The sequence below is a fragment of the Pogoniulus pusillus genome, chromosome 23 (assembly GCF_015220805.1).
Source record: "Pogoniulus pusillus isolate bPogPus1 chromosome 23, bPogPus1.pri, whole genome shotgun sequence".
In the NCBI taxonomy this organism is placed as follows: Eukaryota; Metazoa; Chordata; class Aves; order Piciformes; family Lybiidae; genus Pogoniulus; species Pogoniulus pusillus.
Genome location: NC_087286.1, coordinates 15969979 through 15983569, shown reverse-complemented (window position 1 = coordinate 15983569; position 13591 = coordinate 15969979). Strand labels below are relative to the sequence as shown.

General features: G+C 51.1%; 1 protein-coding gene across 10 annotated transcripts in view; it reads left to right on the top strand.

Annotated features, from left to right (window-relative positions):
• The window catches only part of MAP4 (microtubule associated protein 4), a 136808-nt gene that overhangs the window by 11168 nt on the left and 112049 nt on the right, over nucleotides 1-13591 (top strand). Inside the window, exon 2 of one of the 10 annotated variants that reach the window (XM_064162714.1) lies at nucleotides 6228-6328. The exons of the other annotated variants lie outside the window; for them this stretch is intronic. The gene's annotated coding sequence lies outside the window, so the exon portion shown is untranslated. The remainder of the gene's footprint in view (nucleotides 1-6227; nucleotides 6329-13591) is intronic. 10 annotated transcript variants of the gene reach the window in all.

Sequence of the window (13591 nt, the reverse complement as noted above, 5' to 3'; positions counted from 1 at the left end):
TGGACCCCACAGCTCAAGAAGGACCTCAGGGAACTGCTTGAAAGAGTCCAGCACAGAGCCACGAAGATGATGGAGTGGAACATTTCCCTGCTGAGGAAAGGCTTGAGGGAACTTGGGTCTCTTTAGCCTGGAGAAGAGGAGCCTGAGAGATGACCTCATTCATGTTTGTAAAGATGTGAAGGGCAGCGTCGGGAAAATGGAGCCAGGCTCTGCTCAGTCATGTCCAATGATAGGACAAGGGAGAATGGGCTCAAGCTGGAGCAGAGGAGGTCCCATGTTAATGTAAGAAATGAGCTGGTGTGAGAGTGAGAGCCTTGAAGCAGGCTGCTCAGAGGTTGTGGAGTCTCCTCTGGAGACTTTGAAAACCCACCTGCATGTGTTTCTGTGTGACTTGCCTAAGGTGATCCTGCTCTGGCAGTGGGGTTGGACTGGATGATCTTTTGAGGTCATTTCCAACCATAGTGCTCTGTGATTCTGTGTGAAAGACCTTTGCCAGGCCAAAGCATTCAGTGAAAGCAGCAGAGTTGCGGGGCATGGGCTGGTTGCTGCAAACCAAGCAGCTGCTGCTGTGTCCTGCTTAAAGCTGCTGCGGACTCCTTGATGTTTTTCCCCCTGGGGCCTGACTTCCTGTGATAAGATGAGATTCCCTTTTAAAGGAGCAGGGCCTGCTTGTATAATGGGAGTAGGAAATGGTCCAGAAGTGTCACTGGGAGAACAGAGAAGTTATTTTGGTAACCGGCAGCTGGACAGGAGAGTAGAAAATAGGCTCAGGAGGCTACACTTGGATTCTCTTTGGCTATCCAGAGAAACACAAGTGAGAGCTGAGGGAGTATAGAATCATAGAATCAACCAGGTTGGAAGAGACCTCCAAGGTCATCCAGTCCAACCTATCCCAGCAGGTCATAGCTGGAAGGGAGGTCACCTTCAGGACAAAGCTGCACCCCTAGGACTTTTGTGGGAAGACTGAACTCTTCCCCAGCTATCTTTCATCTCAGAAAGCTGCCATGGTCGTTTTGGGCACAGTAGCTCTTCAGGTTTGAGCAGTGCTGAAGTTGTCAGGCTCTGCAACAGGCTGGCCAGGGAAGAAGTGACTGGAAAGTTGCCTAACAGAAAAGGACCTGGGGGTGCTGGTTAACAACCATCTGAACGTGAGCCAGCATGTGCCCAGGTGGCCAAGAAGGCCACCAGCATCCTGGCATGGTGATGTAAGAGTATGACCAGCAGGAACTGGGCAGGGGTTGTCCCCTTGGAGAGGTCATTAGTGAGGCCACATCTCCAATCCTGGGATCAGTTTTGGGCCCTTCACTCCAGAAGGGACATTGAGGGACTGGTGTGGGTCCAGAGAAGGGCAACAAAACTGGTAAGGGGTCTGGAGAATAGGGCTGATGAGGAGGGATCTGAGGTTGTTGAGCCTGCAGAAAAGGAGGCTGAGAGGAGACTTTCTGGCTCTCTGCAGCTCCCTGAAAGGAGGCTGTAGCCAGGTGGGGGTTGCTCTCTTCACCCTATTAACAAGCAAGGGACAAGAGGAAAGGTTTCAAGGTGCCCCTGGAGGACTTTAGGTGAAAATTCCCTGAAAGGGCTCCCAAAGACTGGAACAGGCTGCCCCGGGAGGTAGTGGAGTCCCCATCCCTGGAAGTGTTCAAGAAATATGTGGTTATGGCACCTGGGGACGTGGTTGAACGACCGTGGAGGTATTGGGATAAAGGTTGGACTTGGTCTCTTCCCACCCAAACAGTTCTGTGATGGTATGAAATAGCTCCGTGCTGTGAGCAGCTGCCCCAGGCTTACCTGGGATCCCACAGCCAACCTGCTGTCCCTTGGTGCAGGGCTGGGTGTGCTAACAGCTGTAGTGCAGCTGAGTGCTGCAGGGACTCTGGGCTGGGTTTGGTCAGTGATGTGCCTGCAGGAGCCTTGAGAATGCCCAAGCCTGATCAGAACTAAACTGCTTTTCCTTCTCTCAGTCTGGGGTATGTTTATTTTCTCTGGGATGTAATTTATCTGTAGCTGCACTCTGCAGATGTGCTGACTGTGCCTGGGACGTTTCCCAGATGAAATTCCCTGGCAGGCTTCACCTCTTCTACCATCGTTGGGAGGTGCTGATGGAGTCAAATGGTTGAATGTGAGCAGGAAGTGATAGTGGGGGGCATGAAGAAGAGGCAGCAGGGCAAGGGAGGTTGTTTTCCCCCTCTGCTCTGGCCTGGTGAGGCCACTGCTGGAGCACTGGGTCCAGTTCTGGGCTTCCCAATTCTAAAAGGACAGGGACTTGCTGAGAGGGGACAGCGAAAGGCTACAAAGATGCTGGGGGGCCTGGAACATCTCTATGATGAGGAAAGACACAGAGATGGGGTTTTTCAGTCTGGAAAAGAGCAGCCTGAGGAAGCATCTCATCAGTGCTGATCCATCCTGAAAGGGATGGGTCCAGGCTTTTTCCAGTGGTGCCCAGTGACAGGACTGTCCAAGAGGTCCATGTCCTTTTTCTGTAGAGGCCCCATAGCTGGACACAGTGCTGTGGCTGGGCTATCGCTGAGCAGAATGAGGGGCAGAACCCCCCTCCTTCTGCCAGCCAGGCTCCTTTTGATGTTACCGCTGCTGCCTTTGTCCTCTGGCACCACTGCTCACCCTGGGAGCTTGCAGGCCATGCTAATCATCTCCCTGCTTATCTCTGCCGGGTGGTTCTTTTCGGCTTTCAAAGCACCTAAGGCCTAAGTTCTGGGTAAAATCCTTGTGTTCTACTTCCCAGAAACAATAAAACCAAGGGGGAGGTGTTTGTGTCTACATTTTCATCTCGTAAGCAGGGCTGTAGGATGATTTATGACTCAATCCTAGTGAGTTTTTTGGATCGATGAATGTCCTGTCTTGATTTGGGCTCAACAGCTTCTGTTGGGCTGCTCACTTTTAGTGTGATTTAAATAAAGAAGCTTGTGCAAACTGCACTGAAGGGATCCAAGGCAGCCTCTGGCTTCCCCATCCCCTTTGTGTGAGCCTCAGGTTCATTAAGTGGCTCATTCACGATGTCCAGCCAAAGCTGAAAGGCTGCAGAGGCAGCAGATGCTCAGATGAAAGAAGAATCGAACCAAGCACAGGGCAAACATTGCTAAAGCTTCTCTGTTTCCTCCTGCACAGCGAGCTGGGAGCAGCCAACCTGTGCCTCCTTGCTGATGAATCCCAAAGCAGGGTTGACTTTCTGGGGAGCAGCAGCACGTAACAAACAGCTTTGCTGGCTGAAGTTTGCAGTTGGGGATGATCTCATCCCAGAGCCCAAGCGGTCACTCTGCAATGTTCCAACTATTTGCTGAACCCAAAGTTTGCAGCATTGGCTGACCAGGAAGTCATCTGCTGCTGTGGGAGGGAGCAGAGAGAGGGGTCTGGAGGCTGCAGGTCAGAGATGCCATCTGCAGAGTTTTGCTGTAGAACCAGGAGCTGATCTTTGAGGCGGGTTAAGCAAGGGCTGCTCGCTGTGGCCTGGCTGTGCTGATTTTCTGGCAATCACCTGGTTCTTAACGCTCTGTGTGAGGCATCTGAATGGAAAAGGATGAAATGGGGATCCCCAGATTCAGAGCTTACAGGGTTTTTTAAAGCTTAGTGCAGGGACTCAGTGCACCTGCACAGAAGTGCAGCTGCATTTTGCACTGAACCTATGTCCTGGCAGAAGAAGAGCTGAAGGCAGCTCTGCAGTGTGGTGCAACGTTTATCTAACATGCCATTCAGACCAACTTTGTCACAGGCTTGCCCAAGCAAACCATTCCAGGGCTAAGAAGCAAAGGCTGAGAGCCCTGGGGCTGTCAAGCCTGGAGAAGAGCAGCCCCAGAGGGGATCTGATAAATGCACAGCAAGAGCGAAAGGATGGGGAGCAAGAGGCTGGGGCCAGATTTTTGTCAGTCAGTGGTGACAAGGGGCAGTGAGCACAAACTGGAACCCAGGAGGTGCCATCTGAGGAAGAGAAACTTGTTTGGTGTGAGGGTGCTGAAGCTCTGAAGCAGGCTGCCCAGAACAGTTCTGTGGAGAAATCCAAATCCACCTGGCTGTTGTGATCTGAGCAATCTGCTATGGGTGCCCCTGCTTTAGCAGGGCGGTTGGATGGATGATCTCCAGAGGTCCCTTCCAACCCCACCGTGCTGGCATTTGGGATTCTGTGACTCCCATAGCTGCTGCTTAGCAGTGCTCAGAGTAAGCCCTGATACCTCCACTAGTCAGTGTTGGCTGTTGGTGTAGTTGTGCTGCTGTGACTGGAGCTCCTCTGGCCTTTCCAAGTGAAACAGAGCTGGGGGGGGTGTCACTCTTCTCCCTTTTCCCTCCATCACGTTGCTGTGTTTGTGATCAGATTTGAGGATGAGATTAGTGACTGGAAGAACTTTCTGTCGTGAGAGCCAGTGCCAGCGCTTCAGCGTCTGCCATCCCCGTGGGAGCTGCCAGTGGTTCCTGTCTCCTTTGCTGAGCTGGAATTGGGGAAGGTGCCAGAAACAAAGCCAGTTTGATTCACTCTAAGGCAGCTTTCACAACTGGAAGTTGTAGTGTGGGTTGGCTTTGTTCTTTCTCACCCTGATATGATTGTTTATTGTCCTTGGAGGCATCTCCAGCCGCATGCTGGTTCCAGTTTAAAATGCAGCATCTGCATGTGGGGGGAGACAGAAAGTTTGGAGCCTGCTGAAGCTCAAACAGAAAGATTTTATTTCTGCCAATTAATGAAATGCTGAGAACAGTAGAAATAACAGACAATGTTAGTCTTCAGATAAAGCAGACAATGTAGGAGAGTTGTCTTCCTTTGGTGGTGGAGTTTGTCTTAAACTCTGGAAGAATTAACTGCTAATTTTAGAGCCCTGACAGCTTGAGCCCAGCAGGAGCCACTGCATCTTCCCCAGACGATGTTGACTTGGAGATCCCCAAACTCTGAGTGGCTGAGGAGCGGAGCTGTTGGTGGAGCTCTGTGTTGTGTTAGGAGCTGTCAGAGGTCTTCACAGGCCTCCTTCCCCATGTTCCCACCTCCTCGGTGTGTTTTGCTGATGGTGAAGATGTCCTGGAGCAGAGCCTGGATGGGCTGGGTACTGCTCACACATGAAATGGCAGACAACAAAACTGTTGCTGCCTGGTGAGGCCACAGCTACAGTACTGGGACCAGTTCTGGGCTTCCCAGTTCAAGAGACAGGGAACTACTGGAGAGAGTCCAGTGGAGGCTGGGAAGCTGCTGAGGGGCCTGCAACATCAGTGCAAGGGGCAAAGGCTGAGAGCCTTGGGGCTGTTGAGCCTGGAGAAGAGCAGCCTGAGGGGATCAGTCTGGGATACAGCTGGTTCTGGGCTGACAGTGCTCAGTGCCAGCTCATGTCCACTGTTGCAACCCCCAAGCACCCCAAGACTTTCTCTACAGGACTGGTCTCCATCTGTTCTCCACCCAGCCTGGATTTGTGCTTGGGTTTGACCCAACCTGTGTTCAGGACGTGGCCTTTGGCCTTGTCAAACCTCAGGAGGTTCATACAGACACACTTCTCCAGCCTGCCCAGCTTCCTTAGGATGGATCCTGTCCCTCAGGAGTGTCAGCTGCAGCACTCAGCTTGGTGTCACCATGTCTAACAATGTGCCATTGCAGTCTTACAACAGGGTTGAGACAGTGTCTGGTAAATGGTCTAGCTCTGGCGTGCTCTGCTCTACAGCCATCTTCTGCAGGGTGACTGAAGAGCCTGTCTGTGCCTAGTTCACCATTCCACAGATCTTGTCTCAGAACAGTTTGTCTCTCTGTTCTGGTTGAAGGCAGCTGTCTGCACCTTGTAACCTGTCATCATCTGATGGGGGGTACAGAGACTCCATCCCACTTCTTCACGCTGCAAAGAACACATCTGGCTGTGGAGGCAGTTGTGTAATGGCAGTTAGTGGTGTTCTGCTGGTCCACTTAATTTCTGGTTGGCTTTAGCACCTTTTTTCTTTAGAAACCTCCATGACTCTTCCACAGAGTCATGAAGTCACAGAATTGTTTGATTTGGAAAAGACCTTGGAGCTTGCTGAATCTGACTGTTAACCCAGCACTGCCAGGTCACCACTAAACCACTGCCCTCAGCACCACATCTGCTCAGGGTGCTAAGACTGATAGAAAGCCCAAAATCTTGTCAGATGGGCTCCTTTAAGCCTTGGCAATGTGATCTGCCAGCTGCAGGGCAGATAACTGGGTGTCAGTGATCTCTAAACCCTATCTGGCTGCACCTCTCTGACCTTTATCTCCCCTTCTTCCCTTTCACCAGGTGTAGGTATCGCTTGCTGACAGGACAAATCCACTCCTGCTTGCTCTGATTTTAACTGGGAGGCTTGAATGGTGCTGCTGTGGGATCAGTAGTGGGACAAGGTTTGCTTCCTTTTGCTTCCCTGTACCTCTTCTTGCCCAAGTGCTGGCTTCTAGGAGTGGCAGAGAGGTTGGTGTCTGCGGTGGAGATCACTTAGAACCGTCCTCACTTCTTAACCAGAGGTGCCAGCTCTGGGTGGGCCAGGGGAGTTGGGGGTTGGGCACTGGCCCCGTGAAGAAGAGGGAAAATGTGTCAAGAAGGGTCCAGTCTCTTTTCAGTTGTGTGTGGTGGTAGGACAAGAGACAGTGGAGACAAACTGCAGCCCAGAAAGTTCCACCTCAACATGAGGAAAAAATTCTTTGCTGTGAGGGTGCTGCTGAGCCTGAAGAGGCTGAAGAGCATCCTGAGAGGGAATCTTCTCAATGCTCAGCAAGAGCTCTCTATAACTGCCTCAAAAGAGGTTGGAACTGAGTGGGGGTTGGTCTCTTCTCACATGCAGCAAGTGACAGGACAAGATGAAACAGCCTCAAGTTGTGCCAGGTTGGATATGTGGAAAAATTCCTTACAGAAAGAGATCCACTTCTGGCCTCCTCTGTTCAAGAGAGACAGGGAACTCCTGCAGAGTCCAGCAGAGGCTACAAAGATTCCACCACCCAGAAAGGTGCTTGAATCGCCTTCCCTGAAAAGGTTTCAGAGTTGTGGAGATGTGGTGCCGAGGGCCATGGTTTGGTGGTGACCTGACAGTGCTGGGTTCTTGGTTGGACTCCAGGAGCTGAATGGTCTCTTCCAGCCTAAACAATTCTGTAATTTTGTGATAAGAGGCAGCAACATCTTCATGTGACAGGAGCTCATCCTTTGCATGCATGAGGGATCAAAGAGATTGCTTTGCTTTTTCAGGAGGCAGAAGGAGTAAGGCAGGGGGATAAAAAATCACCCCGAGATAAGGAGGATGGGGAGACCTCATTGGTTTCTACAACTCCCTGCAAGGAGGTTGCAGACAGGTGGGAGTTGGTCTTTTCTCCCTAGCATCAGGTAATAGGAGAGGAAATGGCCTGAAATTGTGCCAGAGGAGGTTTAGGTTGGACATGAGGAACAATTTCTTTGCTGCAAGAGTGGTCAAGCACTGGGACAGGCTGCTCAGAGAAGTGTTGGAGTTATTGTCTCTGGAGGTGTTCAGCAGATGTGTGGATGATGGCACTTGGGGATGTGGTTTGGTGTCTCTGATGGTGTCAGGTTGATGGTTGGACTGCATGCTCTTGGAGGTCTCTTCCAACCCAAGCAGTCCTATGATCACACTGCTGCTGGAGTGTTCTCCTGTGGGGCTCAGAGCTGCTTGGGTCCCCACAGCTGCTGCCCAGGACACCTGATGCCCCCTCACCCATTCTGGTACCTGCACATGCATGAGCTCCACAGCTTGGCTTCCAGAAACCAGAGATGGAGATGAGCAGAAAGGCTCTACAGGGGACGAGTAGCAGGCCTGGGGTCAGAGCAGCCAGTTAAGAACTTATTAAACACCTAACACCCCTCATTAGTCAGGGGTGAGTAGAAGCATCCCCAGGGCACATCACACGTCAGTTGTTTCTTAGAGGAGATGAAAGGAGGAGAGCAGCATTTCCTTGTGCTGCAGGAGAGCTCAGGAGAGGAGATGGAAGTGATAATTCATAGACTCAGGGAATCACAGACTGATTTGGGTTGGAAGGGACCTTAAAGATCATCCAGTTCCAAAACCCTGTTGTGGGCAGAGATACCTCCCTCTGGACCACCTTGCACGAGGCCCCATCCAACCTGGCTTGAAACAGTTCCAGGTTTGAAGTCTCCACAGCTTCTCTGGGCAACCTGTTCCGGTGCCTCACCACCCTCTTGGGCAGGAATTTCCTCCTACGGCCTCGTTTCAATCCAGCTTCTTCCAGTTTGAAACCATCCCCCCTCATCTGGTCACTCTATGTAGTACAGTATCCCTCTCCAGCTCTCCCGGAGGCCCTTTCTAATACTGGAAGGCTGCTCTGAGATCTCTCTGGAGCCTTCTCTTCTCCAGGCTGAACAGCCTCAACTCCCTCAGTCTCTCTGCATGGGAGGTACTCCAGCCCTCTGATCATCTTTGTGGCCTCCTCTGGACCTGCTTCACCAGGTCCATGTCCTTCTTGTACTGGGGACATGAGAACACCAGAGCCTGTTCCTATTTCAGTCACAGCTCAACTCTTGCCTCAGGTGTTCGCTGCTCCTTTTCCTGATTGAATTTTGAGAACATCTCCAATCATTAAAAATGCCTCTCTGATCTCCTCCAGCCGAGATGATGGCAGGTTGTTGGAGGACTGTCCAAATGTGGGTGTTTTGACAAATAAAGCAGAAGACAGGAGCCAGAGTGGGTTGCTATTGATTAGCTGGAGTATTCCTGAATTCTGACTGCCTTTATTTTTAGCTGGAATTTGGCTGGGCTGCAGGTTTCCTGCTTAATGAATTGTTCCAAAAATAAATATTTCAGAAGAGGATTAAACTTGAATGTGAAAGACACTTCTGCTTCTGCATCACTGCTCCTGGAAGTGGGCAGGAATCAGCATTCTCCTCCAGCCTGCGTGCGGTGAATCCAGAGGAGTGAGGCTTTCAGAGGAGCTACTCATCCAGGCAGGAAGCTGGAGGTGCTTTGGGAGCACTGAGAGCTAATTTTAGCTAATTTTAGCTAATTTAGCCCTGCTAGCAGTAGAGTTCTTCAGCTGTGAAAAGACACTTGCAGCTTGCTGCAATCTTGCTTTTGGTTTTTGGTTTGGGTTTTTCTTTTTGTTGAGCTTCTGCTGAGAGTTGAGGCTGTGCAGCCTGGAGATGAGAAGGCTCCAGGGAAACTTTCTGGTGGCCTTCCCATACCTGAAGGGCACTACAGGGGAGCTGGAGAACGACTTTTTGCAAGGGTAGTGACAGGATGGGAGGGAATGACTTTGAGCTGGAAGAGGGGAGCCCTAGACTGGAGATTAGGAAGAAATTCTTTCCCATGAGTGTGTGAGACACTGGCACAGGTTGCCCAGGTAGGTTGTGGATGTCCCCTCCTTGGAGGTGTTAAAGACCAGGTTGGATGGGCCCTTGAGCAACCTGGGCTAGTGGGAGGTGTCCCTGCCCATGGCAGGAGGTTAGAACTGGATGGTCTTTAAGGTCCCTTCCAACCCAAACCATTCTATCATAGGATGTAAGGGATTGGAAGTGATCTCCATAGATCATCGAGTCCAAACCTGCAAAGCAGGACTGCTTAGGGCAACCCACACAGGAACACATCCAGGAAGGTTTTGAATGTCTCCAGAGAAGGCTAATTCCAGAGCTTCTCTGGGCAGCCTGCTTCAGGGCTCCAGCACCCTCACAGTAAAGAAATTTTTTCTCATGCTGAGACAGAGTTTTCTGTGACTGAGTTCACATCCATTACCCCTCGTACTGCCCCCGAAAAGAGCCTGGCTCCATCCCCAGTGCCCACTCTTCAGATATTTGCAGACAGCGATAAGGTTCCCTCTCAGCCTTCTCTTCTGCAGACTAAACAGCCCCAGGGCCTTCAGCCTTTCCTCATCAGACAGATGCTCCAGTCCCTTAATCATCCTCATAGCCTCCATTGAACTCACTCTGGAGGTTTCCTGTCACTCTGGAACTGTGAGGAGCAAAGGCTGAGAGCCTTGGGGCTGTTGAGCCTGGAGAGGAGCAGCCCCAGAGGGGACCTGATCAATGCTCAGCAAGAGCTAACGGATGGAGAGCAGGAGGATAGGGCCAGACTTTTGTCAGTGGTGCTCAGGGACAGGACAATGGGCTGAAACTGGAACCCAGGATGTGACATCTGAAGAGAAGGAGAAACCTCTTTGGCGAGAGTGTGCTGGAGCCCTGGAGCAGGCTGCCTGGAGAAGTTGTGTAGTCTCTTTGTCTGGAGAGCTTCCAACCCTCCCTGGCCATTGTGCTCCTGGGCAAGCTGCCGTGGGTGCCCCCTGCTTTAGCAGGGAGTTGGGCTGGATGATCTCCAGATGTCCCTTCCTACCCCTCCATGCAGGGGTTCAGGGATTCTGCAGCACAGTTGACACATTACCACTGTCCCCACACTCTTTGGTTCTACTCTAGCTAAGCAAAGGCCACTGGCTGTTGACATTAGAGCTTCCTGAGTGTTTCTGGTGCTTTCAGGATCATTCTGGAAGGTCCTTGGTTGGTCCTTGACGCTGGTGATTTGGCAACCCCTGAGTCACTCTTCCAACTTTCTAGAAGCAACTGCCTTTGGTTTCACTTATTCAAATTGCTCTTGACAGATGAGACTCCACTGCACCATGAACACAGCCACGCTTGTGCAGCTGCTTATTTACTGTCTGCTTGTGTGAACCTTGCTGGGCTTTCACTTTGTCAACCTCAATTCCTGCAGAAGACTCTTTCTATTCAAGCCTGTCCCCTTTAGTTAGGATTTGATGGGGGTATTGCTGAAGAGTATCTGCTTGCGTTACAGTGCAGGACTTTTCTTCTTCATCATCCAAAGATGATCTAAGGGCTGCTATGAGGATATCCTCTGCTGTGAGGATAGGCTGAGGGAGCTGGAGTTGTTCAACCTGAAGAAGAGAAGACCCCAGGGGGACTGTAGAGCAGCCTGCCAATGGCTGAAGGCATTCTACAGGGAGGCTGGAGAGAGACTTTTCATAAGGGTGTCTAGGGACAGAACAAGAGGGAATGGTTTTAAGCTGAGGGAGAGCAGAGTTAGACTGAATCTTAGGAAGAAGTTCTTCAGTAGAAGGGTGGTGAGACTCTGGAATAGGTTTCCCAGAGTGGTTATGGGTGCTTCCTCCCTAGAAGTGTTCACCAGCAGGTTGGATGAGGCCTTGGACAACCAAGTCTAGTTGAAGGACATCCTTGCTTGTGGCAGGAAGGTTGGAGTAGATGATCTCCGAAATCCCTTCCAATCCAAACTCTTCTATGATTCTTCCCTGTGCTGCCTGGAGTTGGGATGGCTGATCTCTTACTCCCAGTAGTCAGAGTTGAGGGATTACCAGCAGAGTTTGACTTGCTGGAAGTTCCTCTGGAAGACCACAGAGTCATTCAATTGTTTGGAAAAGCCCTCTGAGATCATTGGGTCCAGTCATCAACCTAACACCGCTATGGCCATTGGACCATGTCCCCAGGCATCGTGTCCATACATTTCTTCAATGTCTCCAGGAATGGTGACTCCACCTCTCTGGGCAGCCTGTTCCAATGCCTGACCACTCTTCTTTTCCTGATGTCCAACCTAAACCTCCCCTGGACTCTTAGAGTCTGGTGGAACTGCATCTTGTGCTTTGAAGACTTGAAATGATCAGCCTAACTTGAGTGCTTCCCTTCTCTCATGGGAGAAGTTCACAGAGCCTAGATTCAAATCTCCAAGCAGTCTCTTTCAAATGCTATCACTCTATCTGAGATGCCTCCTGTAAGTGTGGGAACAAGAATTTGGGACTGAACAAAAACTCTTTGAATACTTGGCAGTGGCACCCATGAAGATAAGAAGTCCATCTTGTATTCTTGAAGCAGGTCTTGGTTCAGGATCTTATTGAGTTGGGTAGAGGCAAGGAGATGATATAGGAGCTCTGAAGGCATCTTTCCTGGTGTCAGGGTGTTCTGTGTGTCTTGCTGCTGGCATTATTCCTCTAGGAAAGGACTGGGATGCAAATCTGAGATGCATTTCCTCACTACAGGAAAGGCATTGAGGTGCTGGAGCATGTCCAGAGAAGCTGGTGAAGGGTATGAAGAACAGGTCTTGTGAGGAGCAGCTGAGGGACCTGGGGTTGTTGAGCCTGGAGAAAAGAAGGCTTAGAGGACACCTTCTGGCTCTCTGCACCTTCTTGAAAGGAGCCTGGAGCTAGGTGGGGATTGGTCTCTTCTCCCTAGTATCAGGTGTTAGAATGAGAGGAAATGGCCTGAATTTGTGCCAGGGGAAGTTTGGGTTGGACATGAGGAACAATTTCTTTCTTGCAAGAGTGGTCAGGCACTGGACCAGGCTTCGCAGGGAGGCAGTGGAGTCCCCATCCCTGAAAGTGTTCAGCAAACATGTGGCCATGGTACTTGGGGCCATGTTTTGGTAGCCATGGTGGTGTTGGGTTGATAGTTGGACTCCCTGGGCTTCCCCAGCCCAAACACTTCCATGACTCTGTGACTACTCTCCAGGTTTTGTGCCCACCTTGCATTGGTGACTCATCACAAGGCTCCACATCCAGCTGCCTGATCTTGCTTTGCATGGGGAGCACTGGAGCTGTACCAGGTGCCACCCCACTCACCTCTGCATCTCCAGTCCTCTTCCTACTCCCTGTAGAGCTCAGCTGGGGACTGCTTAAAGAAGGCTCTTTATTCAGAGGCTGGGACAACAGGAAACTCTCTGCATTTGAATATCTGAAGGGGACATATAGGAAGGCTGGGGAGGGACTGTTTGGAAGGGCCTGGGATGACAGCATGAGAGGCAGTGGTTTGAAACTGGGGGCATTTAAGTTGGACATTAAGAGTGAGCTCTTTACAATGAAAGTGGTGAAATACTGGAACAAGTTGCCCAAGGATGTGGCTGAGGCCCTGTCCCTGGAGACATTCAGGGTCAGACCTGATGTGGCCCTGGGCAGCCTGGTCTAGTTGGAGGTGTCCCTGCTGACTGCAGGGGGTTGGACAAGATGAGCTGTGAAGGTCCCTTCCAACCCAGTGCAATCTGTGAATCCGTGAAGGGGGAACATATGCAGAAAGCAGGCTGAAGTTAGGAGAAGCCTTGAAATGTTTGGTGATAAAAGTGCAGGGAGCTTGGGAAGCAGCAGAGCTGAGGAACAAGAACAACTGGTGTGGGATGTGCAACTGGATGAGATGGGGCTAGGAGACGTGCTGGGGCTGTGTACACACCAGGCACGACCTGTTTGTGATAGTGTGGGCAAGATAAAGAGTGGGTGAGATGTGGGATGGAAACGAAATGAGAGATGCCTTCTCCTCCTCCTTCTCCTAAATCTCTCTGTGGGGCTTCTCCTCCTTCTCCTCCTGGAGCGTGGAGCTTCTCCTCTTGGAGTGTGGGGCTTTTCCTCCTGCTGTGCTGCTCTTCCTCCTCAGTGGCACGAAACCGGTGCTGGGCACAAATAAAGCTGCAAAGCTGGCACCAGGCCTGTGATGTGAGGACAGAAATCTCTTGGTATTAAGATGTTTCTGGGAAACATTGCTCCAAACTGGGAAACAGCAATGGCTGGGGGTGGAACATGAGTCAGGATGTGCTGGCCAGGTGCTGCATGACTCTTTTTTCCTGCTGTTCACCATCACTTCTGTCAATGCTTGCAGTCCTCCTTAGTTTAATCCAGGAAGGAACAAGGTGAAGTCTGTCTTAGAGACAAACC